At 45.3% G+C, this 22,888-nt stretch overlaps 1 protein-coding gene across 6 annotated transcripts in view; it reads left to right on the forward strand.

Moving 5' to 3' along the window:
• LRRC1 (leucine rich repeat containing 1) overlaps window positions 1-22,888 on the forward strand; it is a 126,790-nt gene that overhangs the window by 3,769 nt on the left and 100,133 nt on the right. Inside the window, exon 1 of one of the 6 annotated variants that reach the window (XM_008540205.2) lies at window positions 9,479-9,815. The exons of 4 other annotated variants lie outside the window; for them this stretch is intronic. The gene's annotated coding sequence lies outside the window, so the exon portion shown is untranslated. Of the gene's footprint in view, window positions 1-9,478; window positions 9,816-21,102; window positions 21,213-22,888 lie in introns of those variants that run through there. One more of the 6 variants, XM_070586244.1, reaches the window with a different exon arrangement.

A 22,888-nucleotide genomic window follows, 5' to 3' on the forward strand; every position in this document is an offset into this window, starting at 1 on the left:
GTTTTCCCCTCGACGTGCACTCATTCTTGAATACCTTCAGATATCTGTGTTTTCCTGTGATCTCTCTGGCACCAATACCGTGCCTAGGCTATCGGCAGCAGATATTTTGTTTGAATGCTCTCCAGCCTGTATGGCTTAAAAATTTGAGTTTCATCTTGTCACCTCCTCTTGATTAGAGTTCAGTTGATCTTTTGATGATTGCCAGATGACGTTACTTCAAATATCTGCCCCACCTGTCGTTCTTTCTCATATCCTGCTTTAGTTTTTTTCCTAGCCCTCTGAGCACTTATCACATCCTAATTCCAGACTGTATATTGCTTACTTGTTCTTTGACTGTCTCCCAGCTAGAACACAAGCTCCCTGAGGGCCGGGATGCTTTTGTTCACAGATGAACCTAGGACAGTATCTGGTCCACAGTGGACGCTCAGATGCTTGTTGATGAAAGCATCCTCACGTGGGTTGTCATGGGTTGGTTGCTGCTGTTTCTTAGCCGTCGTAATTGCCCTTCCTACTGTCTGACGTCCGCTGTACACCCATCTGTTGAAACTAGTCATGAGACAAAGTCATTCAGAATTCAGTGATCTTGTCTTGCCAGTCTTTGTTCGCCATCTTCTCTCTGCTGGGCACCTTTGACTGTCTTATCTTTTTGAAATAATTTTTATGAATTGTAAACATAATTTTTATGACTGTGACTTCAACATGTCCAGCTGTCATCTGTTGAGAGGATATCCACCCACACTTGGAACAAGTCCCTTTTGTCTGAAACCCACCGTGTTTCAGTTTAGGTCTTGTCTCCTGAACTGGCTTCTCTTCCCAGCAGTTCCATTTCTGAGGTGGGACAGCCATTCTTCCTGTCTTATTGGTTCATGGATGTACCTTTTCCTCTCCATCTGTCCTGTCACTAAGTCCTGTCATTTCTTCCATCAAAGTGCCATCTTTCCTCTTTCTCAGTCTCTTGCTGCCACCTGGCTAGTTTCCCCTGGATTCACACTGTCCATTGCTGGTTGTCTTGTGCCAAGGCCCTTTGGGCTTGTCTTGAAGGAGCAGAGCAGGGCAGCTGGAATTAGCTCAAATGCTGCTCCAACACTTGGATACTTTCCTCGGGCCTCCATGTTGCCACGTGTTACAGCAGAACCTGTTTTATAGGGCTATTCTGGGGACTAAAGAGATAATGCATGCGAAGCACTTAGAGTTCGATATATCTAAGATCTTTCTAGATGCTGTGACAAGACACTTTTATTATTAAACAATGTTTCTTGAACTGGAGTTTGAAGACATTGTCCTGGGAGTTTGTAACTTTTTAAAACCAGAGTTAAATTTATAATGTTCTTTTTAATAATAATTTTAAATCACAGGTTTCATAACATCTAGATGAACTTACAAATGAGTCGTGCCATATTAAGGTTTTACTATGAGTGTTTGAGCCCACCTTTAGTTGTCTCGAGCTAAGGGGGGAAAAACAGATGTGGACCTATTGCAGAAATCATGGGTTTGGGTCAGCTGGTGGCTGGAAGTTGCATGAGCAAAGGTTTCACGGCAGTTTGGTAGAGAAAAGTGACGGGCAGCTAAAGGGATCACAGAGCCCACGGTGGTGCAGGCATGTAGGATTGCAGGCATACAGCACTGCTGGGCACTTGCTCCGAGGTAGTGTCGTACCATTGAGAGCAGCCATGCGGCATCTGTAAAATTGCATCATCATCATCTGTCATGTTAAATTACTGTTGAGTTCTCGTTTGTTGGTATTTATCAGATTTTTAAATCTTTCCACCTTATAGTTTTATAAGAGCTAAAACGTAGGGAGGACATTCCTAGTTATATCTTTGGATATACTTAAATAATATTAGAATGAAAATATCTTAAGTCAAAGCTTAGGAGGAAGGGAGTCCAAGAGAGTACTTTCCCTTTATTGTGGTGATCTACACTTTTCTCAGGTTATGGAAACAGTTCTCATTTCTCAGATATCCTGTTGTGCTACCCAGTTTAGCACTTAATTGTTTGTGATTCTTTTATGTGCGTGTCCAAACCCCCTTCTCCTCCAGCCCTCCTTTACAGGCGAAGAAATGAGACCTAGAGAATTTGTAGTTTGTCCAGGTTAGCGGAGAGTAGAGCCTCTGATGATGAAACATTTAGCGAGTATCTGCTACATATTAATAATGATGATAATAGCCACCACTTACTGAGACTTTACTGAGCTCCAAGCATTGTATTAAGTGCTCGACATAAATTATTTCTCTTAAACTAACAGCACGGTTTAGCCATTATAATCTCAGTTTTGCAAATGCAGAAACTGAGACGTGTTTACAAAATTTATTGAAGAAGCTTGTTTAAGAAACTTGGTCATGGTCAGTTCTGGAGCAAGTATTTGACTCCAGCTCCGTGTATGCATTTACCACCTGGGAGCTGGGAGGCCTGGCGGTGTGACAGTCTTAGGAGGGAGCCTCTGCAGAATGCTCGTGACAGCTTTCAGGAGTCTCACACTCTGAGGAGCTGAGGGAAGACGTTAGAGTGGTGACATTCACACTAGACTGGAAGGGGGGAAAAAGCATATTGTTGCTGAAACCAATCCTTCCCAGGTGGCTAGAATGAGGGGTACAGAGTGGCTAGACAGGGACCTGGGGCCAGATCACAAAAGGGCCTTGTTAGTTTTGCTAAGGAGGTGAACTCTGCCCTGTAAGCAGAGGGGGGCCATGGACGGTGTGTAAGCAAGGATGCAACACAGCTAGATCCTTGTTTTAGAAAGATAATTCTGCGGCAGAGTAAAGGATGGAGTCCGGGAGACCAGTTAGGAGCCTGTTGCAGTGGTCTAGGCCAGAGGAAACGACACAGCACCTGTGGGGATGAACAGGGGGAGATGGCTCCATCAAAGATGTTAACACTGGGTGTTTCCTGTCCTCGGGTCCTGTGCTCTGTCTGCTGTGCCACTTTCCAGGTACTGACCATCAGAGGCATTTCATCAACACTTGTAGGACTCCAAATACAAAACATTTTCCTCCTTTCTGTGGACATATATTCCTCGATTGTGGGGTGTGTCTGCATTTAGGTTGTAAATTGCTCGCTAAGCAGTGGGAAGCTTTGTCTGTAGGCCTTGGCTTAGGGGACAATGAGCAGCCAGATGTGCTGTGGATGGGAAGAGTTTGTTATTTTTGGGTTTCAGATAAATTTGGTCATCAAGTTTATAAAAATGCACCCACAATAACACTGGTAACCCTGTGGGTTTTATTTTTCTGAGTAATATGAATGCGTACTATGTGTGTTCAGTACCGTGCACTTGAGTTTCATCATCTTCTCCTGATGCTTTAAAAGACTAATATTTGGAGAATTTTTATTAGTCTAGAGTAACTTGGAAGTAAACATGTTCCTGGCGTGTCTTTTTTAAAAAGTAGCTCAAGGCTTTGAGAAAAAGTAAAACTATTCATTTAGTAAGACTTTTCTAGAGTTGACTGAGTCATGCCTTCAGTCTGGTAAAATAGCAAAGCGAGCCTGCTTCCCCAGGCCCCCTCCCCTCTTCGCAGGGCCTTCCGGTGAGACGGCGGCCCCTGGAACCCTCCTTACAGCCTTCCAGTGCCTTATCCTCTCGGCCAGACTTTGCAACTTTTGTACTGTGATAAGTAGGTACTTGGGATTTCCTTAAAAAGGACTCTTGACCACAGGCTTGAAATTTTGGGGGTAAAACATAGCTGATATTTACACAAGAGGGTCAGAAATAGCAGTGTAAACATTTCTTAACCATGATGACAAAAATCCCAACCGTCATCTTGCTGTGCCGTGGAACAGAAGCGTTGGGTTCTTGTAGGTGAGGATCCGGTGAGCGCCGCGGGCTCTTTGCTCCCAGAAGTCCAGGGAAAGTTTGCCTATTTTAAGACTCAAGTCGGAACACAGGATTAGAAATGTTTGTCCTGGGCTTCATGTGATGGTTATGAGGGATGATGAGATCATGGCCAGATCTTAGTAAATGCATAGAAGAAACTTCTGGATGTCTGTTTACTTTCTTTTGGGTGTTATTTAGTGGACAGGAATGGTAATTTACTATTGCATGTGGTATTTTAGAAGATCTAATGTTGTATGTTTGTGTGTGTATGTGTACATGTATCCAGTGTAAAATACTTTGAACTCCTAGAAGTACGGTGGAATGTTTAAAAGTAATTTTTTTGCTCATCATTATTTTGAAGAATTTCCTTTTCTAGTCTGTAACGTCTAGATTCCAGACAATTTGACTCAGTTGGAAGAAATTTGGTGTTTTACTTTCCAAGAACCGCAAGGAATGGATTTGTCTTGTGGTGGGTAGAAGGAGAAGGAGGTGTTACACCTACTTATGGCATGTGCCAGCCTGATTCCTGGATAGTGTGGCCAGATGGAGAGAATTCTGTCTATCCTGACCACTCTTATCACCTTTCCTTCTGCAGTCCACACCCGCTTCTTGGGAGAAGATAAGTCGGGGGGGGGGGCGGGGGGGGCTGTCAGCTGACTTGTCGTGGAAACTAGGAGCTGGAGTCAGATGAGCAGTTATGAAGGCTAGAGGCTTCCGACCCCCTGAGCGTATGATGTGGGCCCTGACTGCTTGACTTGAGTTAGAAGATGCTGAGACCTCTGAGGCTCATGCTGTTAGTGCAGCCGGCCTGACTTTGGGCCATAATGTGGCCTTGTTTTTATCACATTACAGGAGTAATATCTGTTGGATGCTTAAAAGATTTCAAAGAATTGAAAAAAGTGACAGTTTCATTGATTCCCTCAGAGTGATACCAGCCATTAGCAATTTTAGAATATATTCTTACAGATTTTTTTTCTTTTCACACACCACCATGTGTATTATTTTTGTTAAAACAAAAAGAGGACTCTTACTATATAAATTGCTTTGCTGCTTGCGTTTATTGCTTAATACTGTGTCTTGGACATCTTCCGCATCAGTGTGTATGGATGTATTTTAGCATTGATTCTGATGCTGCAGTATTCCATTGTATTGGGTAGAACATGATTGGTTTATTTAACTGTTCTCTGATTGCTGGACATGTAAATTGTTTCTAATTTTTTGCAACGATGAACTATACTGAATTAAATGTTCTTATATGTACCATTGTGCATCCCTTGACGACAGGGACACGTTCTGAGAAATGCGTTGTTAGGCAATTTTGTCATCGTCTGAACGTCATAGAGTGCACTTACATAAACCTAGATGGGATAGCCTACTACACACCTAGGATACATGCTACTAATCTTAGGGGACCACCTCGTGTGTGTGGTCCGTCATTGACTGAAGCATCATTGTGTGGTGCCTGACTATATTACTTTGTACACCTGTGCAAATGTTTCTTTAAGATAAATTTCAAGAAGCAGAATTGTTGAATGAAAGTATACACTTGATGAATTTTAATAGATGTTGTTACATTGTTGGAGTTCTTTTTAAAAATCAGAGTTGGATGGAGGCCTAGAGATTGTAGAAATCTCCTCACCGTAAGCTAAGGAAATGAAAGTCTGGGGAGCTAACGTGATGTGTCAAAGCACAACGAAAATAGGGGCTCTGCATCTCCAGCTCCTGACTACAAGCCCTGTGATCTTTCTGGGGGCTGGAAAAACAGGCCTAGAGATTGGTTCTGGCATCTCTGCCCCCTTTATCCTTGAACTGTGACTCTTTCCCCTCGGCCTGGAAAAGCCGTCTGGTCGGCTCTAGTCAGTGAGTCAGATATTTGTTCTGGGTCTTTGGCAGATCTTGGAATTCGTGACGGAGCTCAGTGTCGCACAGCTCTGCACACCAGGAGTTGCCGTGGACCCCTGGAGGAGGCTCGGGGTGCCCGGGGAGCAGGACTCTTGTTTTCACTGAAGGTAGGTGCAGATGGGCTGGGGGCCAGGCCGTGCAGACAGGGAGCTTTTGTGAGGCAACACAATGTCGTGTTGTGGAGTGGAGACCCTCACTCTGGGTTGCTTTGGTCTGTGTCTGGAGCAGAAGGGCAGGATGGTGTGCAGGATGTGGGGGGACTCGCTGGTTGGGCATTAACTTGGTGTGATCTTGCCTCCTCCAAATCCTTTCTCAACACTTGGCAGAGTGATCTTTTTAAAACACAAATGTGATGAGTGACTTCCTGATGCAGTGGCTTCTCACACCTGCAGGATTTAACCTGGCAGCATTTTTGTCCTCTCCTGCCTCTTCCACCTTATCTTCCATCTCTTTCCAGCTTGAACTTTGTGTTTCAGCAGCAGTTAGCTGCCCTTAGTTACCGACGTATCATTTCATGCTTCTGAGTCATCATTTTTATTACTCTGTCTACCGTGAGTTACTCTTTCTCTACTTCTTTGTCTGGCTCATTGCTCTTCATCCCATGGGATACAGCTCAGGCGATAGCAGTCCTCCGGGAAGGCTTCCCGTCCCTCCTCTCTGGTCTCTGGGGACACCTGGCTCATTACTCCTACCTCTTTGTAATTATCTCTGTACCCCGTCAAAGCAAGTTCCTTAAAGCTACACACCTTTTCTTCTTGCATTCCTGCTGCCTAACTGGGTGGTTGGCACAGAGCAGACGTTTAATACATATTTGAGCAGCATTCTTGGGAAAGGTTTCAGGCCTGTTGGGAGTGGATTTAGAAATGGATTTGGGCCAGACCCATAAGTGAGAGCTTGAAGACTGTTCCAAGAAGAGCTGGGCTTTCTGCAGCCCTTGCATGCATGGGTGGTGTCCTGATGGAGTGAAATCAGCACTGGCCTGGTAGTCAGCCCTGGGTTCTTGTCCTTGCTGTGTTCAACACTAGCATTGTGACCTTGGGCAAATCACATAATCCCTTGAGCCTCAGTTTCCTTATCTGAGTGACGAAGGGATGGTGTCAGTGAAGTTCAAGGTCTCTTTGACTTCTGACCTCCCTGGATGCTAATTTTATGAAATTCTATGACTTGATGCTACAATGCTACCCTTAGGAGAGCAGGCCCACAGTTGTGCGCATGCTCTGTGAGTTTGCTCAGTGAGGGTTCATAGAACCACAAGCCTGGGCTTAATCATCATAATCAAGGATTCGATAATAAGGAGAAGCTGTTCCAAGTACTTACCCTGCTGTGGTCAGTTGCTGATTCCCAGAACCAATTAAGGGAAAAAGATCAGCAGATTTTCTTTGGTTAAAACACACACACCCCCCAACAACCTTTGAACACTGAGTTTTTTCCCCCGTGTCAGTTGCATTTTCCCAGCTTTTAGAAGTGAGGTAAAAGGGGCAACTTGGCTGGGACTTTTTGTCTGTGTATTAAATGAACTCAAGCAATTCAGAGGTGATTGTTTGAAGCTGCACTTTGGGTTGATTTGAGTACCGGAAAGACTGTATTTTGGGAAACTTAGTTTGGGGACTGGTGATTAAGAATATCTGTTTGTTAATATCAGGCTGAGGTGGCTTTTCAAGGAGTGCATTAGGATCAAAGGCTACAGCTTTCTCCTCTCCTGCTGAATGGTTGGCTTCCTGTCTAGATGTTGGTGCCAGGCTGCCCAGGCAGCAGGATCCAGGAGTGGGGCCTGGGGACAGAGCTCTGCCCGCTCCTGGCAGACACTCCCTCTTCCTTCCATATTTACTGAGTGTTGGCTGTGCTTCCGGCATTGTTCTGTCTAGCAAGGCAGATATCTCTCCTTGTCCTGATGGAGCTTCCATTCTAGGTAAGGGAGACAGCCAGTAAGTGGATAAGCAAATGAGACTTTAGAGAGTGATAAAAGCTGCAAAGAAATAGGGAACTGTGGTGGAGAGTCAGTGACCCCAGGAGGTGGCCTCTCTGAGGAGGTGACATTTGCCTGGATCTGGAGAGGCAGCTGTGTGACTATGGCAGAGGTCCTTGCATAGGCTCAGGGATGAGCTTAGCAAACTAATTCATCTGTGTCCCAGTGTCCTCAAAATAAAGCTATTTATGTAAAATGAAGTTACGGTTGTTGTGAGGAGTAAATGAGTTAATCACAGGAAGTGTTCAGAACAGTTCAAGGCACAATGCTCAAAAAAATGTCTGCTGTCTTTATTATAAGCATCATTACCCATAATGCCTCTCGTAAGTTCCAGGTCCCATAAAAACTTCTGACATGCCCCAACTCAAGCACTTACTACTTCCTAAACTGCTCTATTCCCTTTTCTAGTCCTCCCTAACCCAGTAAATGGCTCTGCCATCCCCCCTATGATAAAACCAAAAACCTACATCCAGTACATCAGCAGGTCTTGTTGACTTACCCCCAAGACCTGTCTCATTACTCATTGCTGCCGTCCTAGTCCAAGTCACCGTCAGCTCTTCTCTAGAACCTTTCAATAAGAAACCTCCTCCCCAGGTCTCCCCACTTCCTGGAGCTCTTCCTCCATGCAGACTAATCTCTAACCAGCAGCCAAGTAAACTTTCTAAAAGTGTTAACTACCGTACGGGCTTATGATCTGCCATACTTGAACTGACGAAAAAAAATCCACACTCCTCATGGGGTCTCCGAGCTCCTACATCCATGAGCCTCCGCCTTGTCGTCTTCATCTTGATTTCCTGCTCCCTCCCTGTTATACTGAGCCTTCCAGCCTCACTGGCCTTGATTCTGCCCAAAAACTTGCCAAGCCTTCCTTCCTCAAGATCAAACATGGGGAGATCATGTTATCTGCGCCAAAAGCCACCTGATGGGCCAAAGGTTGTGTCCATTCTGTGAAAGGGAACAGAGAGAGACCCATGACCCCTGGGTTATTTTTGCCTCATTAAGAAAAAGAGCACTGAGCTGAAACATCGTTTTAAGAATTAGGTCATCAAATATTAATGTGCTCACTCAAGCATAATCTTTAAAAGAAGATTAGTGGCATGCATTCTTTGGTGCTGGATTCCTTACCTTCAGGAAGTCACACAGCTGTATCCTTACACTCTCTTAAACTAAAAGCACATCCATTTGGGGAACGATGGGAGTCTTACAGAGCATACCGAGCTCTGGTTTTATCGTAGCGCCGCCCCCATTATAATTCTGCTCGTAATTATTCAGCGATTGTACTGTTTGTCCCTGTTCTCAAAGCATGATATCAGGTGATTATCTTATGGGGCAGTTGTTAGTCTTGACTGTGAAGGTCAGTATTATAAAGAGGTTCTGACGTACTTTCTGGAATGGTATGTATTCCAGTGCTGCTACAAATGGATGCTAATAAGATCAAGTTAATAGAAAATAAGCATTTTACAATAGACTCACCTTACCTAATAGCATGTTTTCGTTATGCACATACCTCGATTCTTGATAAGTTGGCCCTAAAATGGCAAGAGGAGGGAGGGGAAGGCGTTCTGTATGCCCGCGTCTCTGCTGACTGTAGTCACTGAAGATGCATTGAGGCAGGAGAAGAGCTGCCCCCCCCCCACGCATACCCAGCCCCGCCCCTCTTCAGGAACTTGCTGCTTAAAAAGAACATTTGTCTGAAGATGTTTTTCTAAAGTAGATGGAGCAGAGGCTTATTGCTTGTGAAGTGTAATTTCTATAGTGTTTTAAAATTTGTATATTCTAAAATGTTTGATTTCCATTTTCAGGTTTAGGTCCCAAGTAAATCTGGCCCCAGGGAGGTGTCGGGAAACTTCTGTGGTTTAGTTCACGGGTCGTTTCCCCTTGTGGGGGGGTTCAGCCCTGGAGAAACAGGAGTGTGTCTGGAATACCCTTGACTGCAGACAGCGGACAGCTCAGCCTGTGCTGCGGGTGCATGGAGGAGGCGATTGTGACCCCCCACGTCAGGAAGCCTGCAGGAAGGCGTTTGAGGATCGGTGTGGCTCCAGTGGGACCTGCTGGGTCTCCTGCTGCAGCTCTTCCCAGGTGGCATCGCCGGGAAAGGCACAAGCAGAGTCTCGGGCCAGCCTCTGTCCTGGGCAGCAGGTAGGCAAGGAGGGCGAGGGCTAGGAATACGGGGTAGGGCACGGCTGTGGGGTGCAGTGTCGGCTGGAAGAAGCGGAGGGCAGACAGTCCTGCGAGCCCACCCGGCTCCTGCAGGCTCCCTTCGTCTGTCCGTCCGTCCGAAGAGTGGGTAGTTGTCACGTCTGTTTCCAGTTTAACCCTGTGTCTTCTGCCAAAGACACGGGGACCGTCTGCTCTGGGAAGGCCTCTAGCAGGAAGGATTTCTGTTTCAAAGTAGTCTTTACAAAAAGCTTGTATATGCAGACATTTTTCCTAGATTTTATTCTCACTGTGTATGAGAGAAGTTTTGTGAGAGAAGAAAGACGTAAGTAAATAGGGTATTATCAAGATTAAATTACAAAATGCACTTGTTTTCTAAACTGTTAAATCCTAATGTGCTTTCTGAGTACTTTGTAATTGTTAAATTTCTATGCCTTCCTGGTCTCGCATTCTCCAGACCTCTGTGCCTTTGCTGGTGCTGTGTGCTCTGCTCGGAATGCTCTTCTCCAATGCAGATACCGCCTCCTCTGTGAAGCCCTCCCAGCTCTGCAGTCACATCCATGTCTCCATGCTTCCCCCATCCCCTTGCAGCTCACTTCTCTCAGGGTCAGTCTTAGCTGTGCCTCTGTTTGTTCCCCTCAGTTTGTCATCAGGGACTCATTTTATGTGTCTCTGTCCCACGCATTGGGGAATTCAGTGCCTTATTCACAGGACATGCTGAAAAAGTGTCTGTTGCATTGAAAAAAAATACTTAGGTTTTTTTTTTGCAGTAGTTTAGATACATAAATCCTCAGATATTTCTCATTGTGTCACTACTCGATGATGCCAGCATCCAGCCCCAGTTTGGTGGCCATCCGTATCTGCTGTCTCGGAGACAGGGCGGGTGCACTTGTGTGCTGTCCACCTGAGAGGGAGGGAGGTGGTGCTGGCTGAGTCAGCACGTCCTGCTGGCAGAGGGTCAACAGTAGCCCAGAAAGATAACACATCATTAGTCATGTTGACAGAAGGACAGTCCCCTCCCTCCTGCTCCTAGTCGAGGTGTTAATGAGGAGTAAAATGGCCAAAAGGCAGGAAGCTTTGCTGAAGCCAGGGCTTGGGCCGCCCACACCCCGGATAACCTGCCCTCACCTTGAACGGTGTGCAAGCAACCTGTTACCATTTGGAAAAGACCAGTGGCGGCTCTCTGCTGCCTGCCTGCAGTGTTCCAGATGCGCGACCAGGCACCTGCACAGAATTTCTTTGGTCCCCAGTCAGCCTTATGTGGGAATGTTTTTAAAAGTTCTATTTTCCAGATGAGAAAAATGAGGCCGAGCCCTTGCCTCAGGTCACTCAGGTGGGAAATGACCAGGCTAGGGTTAAGTCCAGGTCTGCCAGGCTCCAAAGGCTGATGCTTTTTCATGCAATCTGCTGTTGGCACACCTGGTCAGGTGGCAGCCTGAGATCATGGTGCAGCCAACATGCATTGAAGGCCCACCGAGTTATTAGGCTCCGGGATGCAGGAGTGAGTGATGGTCCCTGCCTCTAGGTGTCAGAGTTGAGTGGTGGCATCAGACCCCTGAGCAGATGGTGGTGAGACTGGGGTTGTGGAGCTGGGGGCAGAGGCTTCCTGGAGGTGGAGGGCAGGGGGCACAACACAGCCCAGCGTTGTTGGAGGCCTGGGGTTTAAGGAGGAGGTGTCAGGGGCAGGCAGAAGTCCCGTCATGGGTGGCCATGAATGCCAGGTTAAGGACTTAGCCTTTTTTTGTGGGTGGGGGTGTGTTGGTCAACCAAGTTTGAGCCCAGGAGTGATTGTCAGAGTTGACTTCAGAGAGCTCAGCCTGGTGGCAGCTTGTGGATGGGTTTGACGGGGAACAAGACTGGAGACAGAATATTTCAGAGGGCAACGGGCAGTATTCGGTGACTGACTGGATTGGAAATGGAGAGTCTGTTGGTCGCAGGGGTCAAGGATAACATCTGAGCTTTGAGTTTGAGTGACTGGGTACCACCCTCAGGATTGGAGGAACGAGGGAAAGGATGCGTGTGGATAAACAAAAGATCAAGTGGTGGCTTTAGTTTTCTCAGTGAAGGACAAAATAAGGCAGTCAGTCGGGTGAGGGAGGTGAGGTTGAGTAGCGGGTACCTCTGGGGTGGTGAAGGTGGCGAGGAAGGGCTGGTGGAGGGAGCTGACAGGCTTGGCCAGGGTTGGCATGAATTTTTGGTTCATGGTTTTTTTGGGTTTTTTTCCCTGTAGAGTGCTCTTCTCTTCAGGCCTTGAGTAGAGAAAGGTGGATTGTAGGAGCCTGTCCACCTACGGAAGAGAGGTTGGCAGGATGAGAGGGCGTGAGGCAGTCGAGGTTTCTGATGAGAAAGTATTTGGGATGCTGTTTAGAGAAAGAAGGGAGTTCTAGCAAGGGGTGGATGGTCAGAGAGCAGATGCAACAGCCGGGATAGTGGGAACGAGGGCGTGGGAGAGGTCGTGGCCAGGTCCGGAATATTGGAGTTGAAGATGTGTGAAAGGAAGCAGCTCTGGGCGAGGTCACTATTCCAGGGTGTGACCAGGAGTGGACGGTGATTCACGGTGGGTGTGAAGGTCATCAGGCTTGGGGACGCCCAGGAGCTGCAGGCCTTGCTTGTTGGATAGATCAGCTCCATCAGAGGCTACCGCGTCAAGCACCTGCGGCAAGGGCACGTGGCAGCGTGAGATGAGGGGTCTAGCTGTAGACAAAGCTTCGTCAAGCCAAAGAGCACATGCCTCATCTGAAGAGGACAGTGTCACCTGCCACAGCCCAGCACTGTCTGGGGGACGTGGGCCTGCTCTTACTGCTTCACTGAGCCCTTTTTTTTTTTCCTGGAAATCAAAATTTTTATGTGAAGCCTCCTGATTTTTAAGTGTTGACGTCTTATTCAACAATTTAAAAAACTCACTGTGTATCCAGCATATAGGTAGGCTTTGGCTGTGTGGGCTGCCTGTTCGTGCCATCTGCTGTACAAACCCCAGGACGGTGGCCGGAGGTGGGTAGGAGGCCACTGTGGACTGGAGCCCACTGTCTGGCTACCTTCCTGGTCATTTCATTCCTTTTGGAGGATGGAGGTTTTCAAGATAAAGAGCTAACTAGCTAATTAGTTTTTCAGTGGGAGCTAATGGGAGATGATAGTAATCTGAAGCCTGTGGCTCAAGTGAGCTGTAGATTGTGATAAAAATTTGCTAGCTCCTTCTGAAACTCCTGCAGCCTTACCATCCTTTTCTCTCCAGAGAGCATTTCTCTTTGCGGCTCTTAGTTTGTTTCTTGGTCCATACTTTCTCGTTTGCTAATTCACAGCATTTTCTTTCCTTACCCTTTTTTTCTCATCTTTCTGTCTTTACTCGTCTATCTCCAATTCATTTTCTTACATGGTTTAGCTCCAGTCAGTTGGTTAAAGTAATGGATAGATCAAAAAGTTTTTGTATTGGTTCAGCAAAATTTTATATTCTATTTTTCTTAGTTTTCAAACTCAGTGAATTAACTATGTGAGTTGCAATTACAGGGAGTGAAACTTCAGCACTTGCACATCCAAATGCCTCTTTTGCCCTTCAAATTAATCACTTTGTGGGTTTTACTCAAATTTCAAAACACTCTTTGTCCTCGGGCCATCTGCACATAGCTTTGACCATCACCAGTGTTTGCAAATCTTTGTCCCTTTGAAGGGACATTTGATGGTTGAGACAGGCTTAGAACTAAGTCTAGAGAATAAGGTTATGGCTCGGCCCAGGAAGTACCGTAGTTCTGTGTACAAAGGGGATGTGGCCGTGAAGCGGTGACACAGTGTCTGCTGTGCTGCTCAGCGATCCCCAGGGTGGTGGCTCCACACGGGGAGGTGCACAGATATTTGAACAGTGCGGCCTGCGTGCAGTCTGTGCCATTATCTCCCACTTTTTCGGCATGGCTTTAAAGACTTTGTGTCCAGACACACTGAATTTGTTAAGTGACTAACAGTTAAATTTTCCCATTTCCAAAGATGTTTTAGTGAGACCTTCAGATAGTCTTTTGGAGATAGATGTACAATTTCTATTGGCCTTTGGAACGCTGAGATAAGACATCGAGACCTGCAGTACTGTCTTTCTGGGCCTGGTGAGCTCTGGAACCTCTGGATTAGAAACCCTTGGGATCTGGTTCCCTAAATGATGGTTTTAATGAACGATGTGTGTGTAGTTGAATGTCGATGTGACTGTTGAGCAGCACACGCACACAAGTCAAGCTCATTGCCAAACCTGTATGTGTACGTCTGTTGTGTATCTGTGAAAGAACCAGGCTGCTTGTCCCTGGAGGCGGCACCACAGAAGTTTGGACGTGGGTCTTTATCGGATGGCCCTGGTTAGTCCTTTTAAAACATGTGGATTCTGCAGCTCCACCTCCAGAGATTCTGATTCGTTCTGTGGGGCTGGAGTAGGGGTGGGACCAGGAATCTGTAGTTGGAGCAAGTGCCCCTGGTAAGTGATGCTGGTGGTCCTGCGGCCACACTATGAGAGACAGTGGTGTAGTGGGCTTTGGGGTTGAACGGACTTAGATTCATGTCCTGCCTGTCCACCCCTTGCTGGTTAAGTGATCTTGCAAAGTCTCTGAGCCTCAGATTTCTCATCTTTTAAGTGAGAATGGTGATACTGTCAAGGGAGGGCGGTTAATACACATAAAACCTGAGCTCTGTTTGGCACATACGTTATGTTAATTACCTCTGGTTGGGAGTAAAGGGTCCCCACCCCTACTCTGAATTTCCGGCGTATTTGTCAGAGGGGGTGTGTAACCCCTGAGGATGAGGATCGCATTTTATACTTTTTCCTGTGTTCTAGAGTCCAGTACTTTGTGGGGCGTGTGGATGCTGGGGGCCCCTTGGTTCTGTTTATCGCTCGTGTTTATGGTGCAGCATGTAGTTCCAAGTCCTGAGAGTCACCACAGGCCCCATAATGGGCCACGACGTGAGGTTTGCCTGCCTCTTCTCCTCCTCTACCTCGGGGCTTCTTCCTCCCACGTGCTTGCATGTACACACACACACACACACACACACACACGCCACGACGTGAGGTTTGCTTGCCTCTTCTCCTCCTCTACCTTGGCGCTTCTTCCTCCCACGTGCTTGCATGCACGCACACACACACACACACACACACACACACACACACACACACCTGTGCTTGTTCTGAGGAGCTGCATCTGAGGTCTAGCTCAGGTCCAGTCCTCTCCTCTCAGGTCACTGAAATGTGGTGACATTTGTCTGTGGACCTGGCCTGAAAGGACTTTCGAGTGGGCCTCTGCTTGTTACACCTTGAGGGAAATTAGGGCGTCAGTGTTCGGTGGGCAAACCTAGGTCACGTTCTCCTTGCCCCCGTCCGCAGGCACATGGGAACAGGGTTCACTGTGCCCAGACAGTCGTCCCTGTGCCACTTTTTGTCTTGGCCACGTGATCTTGATCTTCCTGGAAGACAGGCGATTCAGTTTTTACACAATGTTTTATTTTTATTTGTTTTTAATGCTAGCTCTGAAAAATAATGCCTTGGTTTTGGCCTGTGGTGCTGTCAAAACAAAACACTTCCTGTATCCAGGACCTGAGCAGGTTTAACGAGTACCGGAGCATGCTGCTGCCTTTGGTTTTCATCTCCCTTTTGTAACTTTTGAAGTGGAATAGCCCTGCATTCTTTTCTTGCTAATCATTTAAAGTTTTAATTGAAAGTTTTGCTTTTATAACATGAGCTCTTTGGCAAATGCACGAAGGTGTGTCTAATGTCATTCTAATTTCAGAAGCCGTTTTTAAGTAAGAGGCTTTAATCTTCAATGCTTTTGACAGTGGGCTATTGATTAATATTTTTAGCATGTAAATTATGGTGAGGACAGTACCAAAGGGCACCCTTTTTTTACTTGTTTGGTATGTTTCCTCCTTCTTGGCTTGGTAATTATATTCGGTATAATTCAGGCTTGCACTACAAATAGATGTCGAGTCTATATTCTCTCCTTATTATGCAGTAATAATTCTGTGTTCATTACCTGATGGAATATATAGATGGATTTTAGGAGTCCATCCCCTTGATAGCTCCCCCAACGGGCCCTTGAATGTTATACAAAAGAAACACGTGGGGAAAGAGAAATCACTGGGATGGAAATTCTAAGTGCTTGGTGATTATAGAAATCAGCAAAAAGCCTTTTCGTGTTCGTTTTGAGTTACCAAAATCAAAGGAGAGCTAAATTTGTAGTCATTGCTTTTGAATATAGCTTCATTACAATAGAATATATAAATAGTATATTAAAGTTCTTTATTCAAGATTTTAAGTATTTTCCCGAGTACTTTGTATGCTAAATATTTCTTTGGAAGTAACCTCATGAGGACTAGAGGGAAGCGGAGTGGTCAGGGATGACATCCCTTCTTTCCTGTTCTTTCTGACCCCTTCCACTGCTTCTTGTGAATGCTTTCATACACGGCCAGCAATCTGAAACAGTAGGAGCGCCCTCTAAAAATCCAGCTCTCTTCCCCTTTAAAAGCGTTTCAACACACTAGTTTCATGTTAATAGATTAAGACAGAGAAGATAGAATTTTAGTTAGTGCTTCAACTTTAAGCTAAAAAAATTCATTTGAGTTGATATTTTTGATATTGGCAATAAATTTTGGAGGGGGGGATACTTTTTATTTTTTCACCCCTGATTACAGAAATGGTATTGATGCCCATTTTGGAAACCTTGACAAATACAGAAATGTTTAAAGAGGCAGAAGAAAAGTTTCCATAATCCCACCTCAGATTGTAGCCCCTAATTTCAGTCAGAGGTAGCGATTGTCCGAGCCTTGCCTGCACGCCAGCTCCCGAGGGGCCCAGACGGCATCCTCCACCCTCCAGCATCTTTGTGAAGGAAGCCACACAGGTCTTTTTCTCTCTTGGGCTCTGAGCTCCTTAAAGGAAGGGGCTGCCTTAATTTTATATCCCTGGAATCTAGGGTAATGTAGGTACTCAAAATGATTAAGTTTAAACTAAATTCCTTGCATTTTAAGTTCACGTCATTTAATTCTGTAAAGCCAGTGCTCTACGGTCAGGACTTCTTTTTCTGAAATGTCTACAGATATTTTAAAGAACATTTTATATTTTCAATGTGTAATATATAGAGATGATAAAACATTAAGAACCCACAAAAAGTGTGTGCAGTGAAAAGTGGGCGTCGCCTGCGTCCGCCCCCCAGGTCTGCGCTTCCCTTCTGAGGAGAAAGCCCTTCTTTTATTACTTTATATCTTTCCAGAGAGTCTGTGCATATACAAACATTAACACAAATTATCTCTTAAAAAACCTGCCTTTGGGGTGTGGGGCAGTGGTGGACATGTGAGTGACATGACCCTTTTGGAAGCCATTCCAGCAGGATCTATTAAAATTGAAAATCTAGCCCAGCAATTCCAGCTCTGGTATTCTGTTTTAAAAATAGGAATACCAGTGGGTCAGGATATACATGGGAGCATTTTTATTAATGCATTTTTGTGGTGGTGAAAAAAAAAGGAAAAAGAAGTAAAGCGAACGCCTGTCAGGCTAATGGTTGGCTAAATTGTGATGTGTACATGCCTTGGCCGGGGTACAGTCTGTACAGAGATGAGGTAGAGCTTTACTAATTGGTTGTCATGGAGGAACTGTCTTGATGTACTTTTATGTAAGAAAAGGAAGATGCAGATAAGATTGTACAGTGTCTCCTTTTTACAAAACAATGATAAACCTATGTGACTATGCGTGTAGGTAAGTTTATGTGTGATGTGATGAGAAGAACGAACAGGAGTTAAGTCAAAAATGCTTTCTAAATTGTTTCTTCTTCTTTTTTGCTGTGCCCTTGAGTCTTTCCCGGCACAGACATCATGGTCATTGAAGTGATCTGCCAAATCTACTTCCTTTCGCTTCTAGGAAATGGCAGTGGGTACTTAAATCCACACTTTTCGTGAGTGCTTTTATCCTTTGAGGTGTGAGTCATCCAAGGCAGAGTGTAAGAACTCACGCAGAGCAGCTAAATGCTTTGGTCCCACACGGATGTCTTGAGTTTGAAGTTGTCGGGGATGGCAGTGACCCTGCCAGTAGCTACGAGTGCAGGACCGCGGAGGACTCGACAGTTAACTGCGTGCAGGCTGAGAGGCTGGAGAAGTGGCATCAGTGACCCATGTGGGGGCTGATCAGAGCCTGGATTAAAGCCTGTAGGATCAGAAAAAGGAATTGCTGAGTGCTGTGGAAGAGGGACACAATGAAGGGTCAGATGAAAGCTGGGCTGTCTTGTCAGAAGGGTGAGTGAAGTGGCAGAGTGATGAGATGATGAAGATTAAAAACGGAAAGACAGTTCTGAGAAAGGATGCTCAGATATCTGTTCCAGGTTTACGTCTCAGCACATCCCTTTGTTGCCCTGCACGTTTATCTTCTCCTCCTTTCCTGGATTTGTGCTTCTGGCAGGCAGCACTAGGAAGCAGTGGGAGGTAGATGTCATTCAAGGGGGCCTTGAAGAGTACTTGAAGAAGATGCATGTGCCTACTCTCTCTTCATAGAAGTGCCTAAACGTTTACTGAGTGAATACCTAGTCAGCCCTGGGAGAGAACTCTAAATTGTTGTTAGCACAACCCTAAATTATTTAGTCTTGGATTAAGAAGGTACCTTATCTGCTCAGACATGTGTATAGGCGTCCAAAACCTCCACTCTGGACCAAAGAAATGTCAAGCCAGTTGGAAGGAATGAGGGCAGTGGGGGCTCTGCATGTGTTTGAAGGAATATTTGCCACCATCCTCTCTGCCCTTGAATCTGTCCTCCCCTCCCTTCTATATAATCTCGTCTTCAATTAAAAAGTTCTACTTCACTTCTTCTGCTTAGTTATGCTCCTACAGAAATGCTACATTTCACCAAAGTCCTTTTGAGAGTGCAGTACCCTAAATGAGATTTCCCAGCCAGGGCACAGAACCATCACCTCCTTCATTCTGGACATAGTGCTTTTATGAATAGAGTCTTAGAGCATGCAAACACATGTAAACTTTTGGATTCATATTGAGCTTCTAGTTTAGTTAGTATGTATAGTTTTTGGCATATAACTTTTGGACTCACATTTAGCTTTATACTTAAATCTACCCCCAAGTCTTAGTCTTGCATGTCGCCTTGGGCCAAGCCTCCATTAGTCTGTACAGAATTTTAGGTTTGTGGATCCAAATGCAAGACTTCACAATTTAATCTCCTTCGATTAGCACATTAGCTCTACTTTAGCTGCCTTTAAAGAGATCTTTTTCCACTTGGTTTTCATATGACTTACTGGTTGGTTTCAAGAACCCTGAAAATGAAATAAACGTGTCATCAAATGGAGAGAAGGTAGGAGCTGGAGACTGAATTTAGACTACTGTTCAGCTATTGGCTAGTTGTAGGACCTTCAGCAAATTACTCACCCTCTCTGAACTTCCATCTCCATTCTGTTTCCTTGGTATAAAGTGGAAAAATCTCTCTCACACAAGCTTGTTATAAGGGTAAGATGAGTCCATGCATGTAAAGCAGCTAGTAGGGAGCTTTGCACATAGTAGGTACACTATGTGATGAATGTCAGTGTCTTAAATTCATTAGTTAAAATATTGAACAGTGTGAAGCCCTGCATCATACCCCATAGTCATTGCAGCAGGTGGATAATGAGCTTACTGATCGGCATTCTTGAGTTGACTTTGTTCAACCAGTTTTGATTTTCCCCATTTTATCCTTCAGCCCAGGCCCTCCTTTTTGTCCAAGATACCATAAGAAGTGTTATCACATACCTTGGTGAATTCCAGATGCTCTATTTAGGATGTAGGAAATTGTTCATGATGTAATATTATATGAAAAAGGCAAGACATTGAAATGTACATAAAGTAAAATCACAATTTGGTAAAAAAATTTTTTTAAAGTCAAGTCGCTATGACCAGGGGAGGGAAGAACAAGGCAGCCCACTAAAGTGTCAACACCGTTATTACAGGCCCTGTGGGCTCTTGTCTCCCACAGCGGCAGCCACCTAGAAGGATCTCCTTAAGGATCTGTTGACCAGTTCATTCTTTCTCCAGGTGTCAGAGCTTGTTTTCTCTCTCTCATTCTGAGAACACTTAAGAATCTGTCACCTGCACCAAGCTTTCTTTGAAGAACTGAAAGCAAAGATGATTATTTTTTCCTTTACTTTGTGCCTGTTGTAATAGGCAGAGATCACTGTTCAGCTTTGACTGCAGAAAATCCTTTGTGTTAATGGCTGGGCATCATGTGAATGCCCTGTGGGTTCCCGTGTGTTTGTCTTGGACCCGGAGCAGCTTGCTTTGCTAACATCTGCTTTTTCTCTCTGGACAGAGCCGAGTACAACTCTCCTGGGCCCTAGCATAGGCATTTGGCCTCCATGGGCCCCTTCCTTCATAAAAATATTACCAGTTATATTTTATGACTGAGTTAGACAAATATAGTTCAGGCAGGATTCATTATTATTATGTTCATGTTTTTCTTTTGATCTTAAAATAACTTCAGAGCATCCTGGACCTTTGGTACTGTGCCTTCCATGCCTAACAGCTAAGTGGCCGGGCTCAGGGACTCCGTCGTGCTTGTCACCGAGGGCCCCCACTGCACATGAGGGGCACAGGGTTGATGACGGCGGCCTCTCTCCAGTTTGTATCCTCATTTACCCTGAGAATATTGGATGGTCCCGATTACTATCTGAGAAGTAATCACTTGCTTTTCTCTTCTTAATACATTCTCTCTACTCTTTCCTGGGTTATGGTGCCTTGGTAGCCTTCCACAGATTCTGTGCAGATTCCTGCACTATTAAAGATGCCTGTAAAGGGGGCATTTTTCAGTAGGTGCTCTGGCCCATGTTATCAGTGCTGCATCGCGAGGCTGATTTTATAAAGTCTTAGAAAGGTGTCAAGGTTAATGCTTTGCCTTCTAATGCTAGGCTTAAAAATTTATGTATGTATTTTTTTATGTTGTGAGATTGTTCTGTTCTTTTCCTTTTTGAATGGGACTGGTCAAAAACATTTAGGTTTTGTCAGTGATTGTGTTGAAATAAAACTTGTTAAAGAAAATACAATTACTGCACTCACCGTGAACTGAAAGATGGTTTCTCTTTGTTCTTACCCCAGCTGTATATTTCTCGGTCCTGTAAGAACTGCTTGTCTGTTGTTCAGGTGTCGGGTGGCTTGTAGGGAGCACAGATCCTTGACACAGAGAACAGGGCTATCAAGGGAGGAAAATTGAAGAGGAGCTGGAGAGGATCCAGCAAATAGCCAAGGCTCAGATGCCAGAAAGAGACCATGGCATGTGGTTTAAACTTGCCTCTTGATGTGTAAGCAGATGGGCCACACTAAAAGAGAGGCCCACAAAAAGCCAGAGAAAGTACGCTTGAATGAAGTACACTTTTGGAATGGAAGAGGTCAGGGAGCAATAAGGTGAGTTTATTCCATCAGTCCTGCTGTAGCCTAACCAGGGAAGGCAGCTTCGGCGTTTTGAGAACCAGGAGCACTGTTGGCATTTCCGTTATCCTCGTAAGTGCCTTTGAGCACCGAAATGTGTCTTCCTAAAGGTTGCAAGGTAGGGCGAGTTTTCAGGGCTCATCTATATGGTTGCCAGGCAGGAGCCGGGTCTGACCAGACACGTGGACAGTGGAGCGGTTGGTTCACATTTTGATTATGGTTCACTCAGGATTATCAGACAAATGGCCACCTCATCTCTCCTAGGCAAAGTATTGAAATCTCATTGACTGTAACTTAATTCTCTCTCCAGTTTTTCCATTCCTGGTCCTGGTATCTTATGCTTCTTCATAATGCGAGGGAAGAATGGCCACACAAAGAATTCATTCTCTGTGACTTCTTGTTCTTGCAGACATTTAACCCGCATATGTATTCCTGGGAGATGCGAGCTTGTTCCCATCAGCAGGGAAGGCTGGGCGCTGTTAGGGTGTGAGCTCCCGGGTGCTAGAAGGGGTGTTTGGGCAAGCGCTGTCATGTGATGCATCCTCTGGCTCTCCCAGCTCCGCCATCACAAATACACACAAATAGATTGGATGCTGGGCTGCATCTCCCCAGTTCAAACAAAATTTGGAAGGTTTTCCGAATTCTCCATTTCCCCTGATCCTCACTGTGATCCTATCCTGCCAGAGTTAAAGCCGTGGTGGTCTGTTCTTGGTCTGAGACATCATAGCACTTCATTCACATATGTCATTGCACTCATAATGTGGTTCTCGTCTCTGAGACTTGTTTTTTAACTTTAAAAATAGAACAAGAAGCTTCTATTAGCGTGGAAAATACTGATAGGAATCAAAGTTCTTTGTAACTCGTGAAGGAGGCCATGAATCCTCTCACGAAGAACTCAGTACGTTGCAGCACGCAACCTCGGGAAAAAGCCAAGGTGATGATAATGTCTCGCCAAACTCTTTTTTCTCCTTCCTTCCAGTATCCAGGAAAAGTGGTGCTGTGGGTTTGCGACCTGACTCTGTTAGTGCTTCCTTCTTTTCTTCTGACTCACCAACGGATGCGCCTTCGTGTTCTAACTGGAATTTTGGAATGCCGTCTTCTGACCCCAGATAACCTGTAGATTGCTTTGCTGCTTCTGACAAATACTGTACTTGGTGCTAGTTAATTATAGGCCAAGTGCATATCACAAGCTGTTAGCTGAGAACCTTGGTAAGTTTTGAGCGGGAGAAAGAGAATGTGCAGGGAGATTAAACTTGCCGAGTTTTAGGGTCAAGAAGGCACTTTCTAGATTAACCACCCATCTGATTCATCGGTTCTCTTCATAAAATCGTACTCAGTAGTCATCTGGCCTGAGCTGGAACAGAGAAGTCACTGTATACCCAGGGGACTCTGTCACGTTTTAGTTCAACAGATAGAAGGACATTTTTCTTTCTTTAGTTTCCCGTTATTGGGCCACACTGAGCACGTCTGGTTCTTTGACCATGTGACAGGCCTGCAGATATTCATAGGGCATTTGATGTTCTCTGCAAATCTTCTCTCCTGACTCCCTTTCAGTTCTTCACGGGGTCTGCCCAGGTCTCGTCACTAGCCGTGTTGTTCTGGTTATTCTGTACCGAGCGTGTTCCAGTGTCCTGTGCAGTACTCATTTTTGC

The sequence above is a fragment of the Equus przewalskii genome, chromosome 19 (assembly GCF_037783145.1).
Source record: "Equus przewalskii isolate Varuska chromosome 19, EquPr2, whole genome shotgun sequence".
NCBI lineage: Eukaryota > Metazoa > Chordata > Mammalia > Perissodactyla > Equidae > Equus > Equus przewalskii.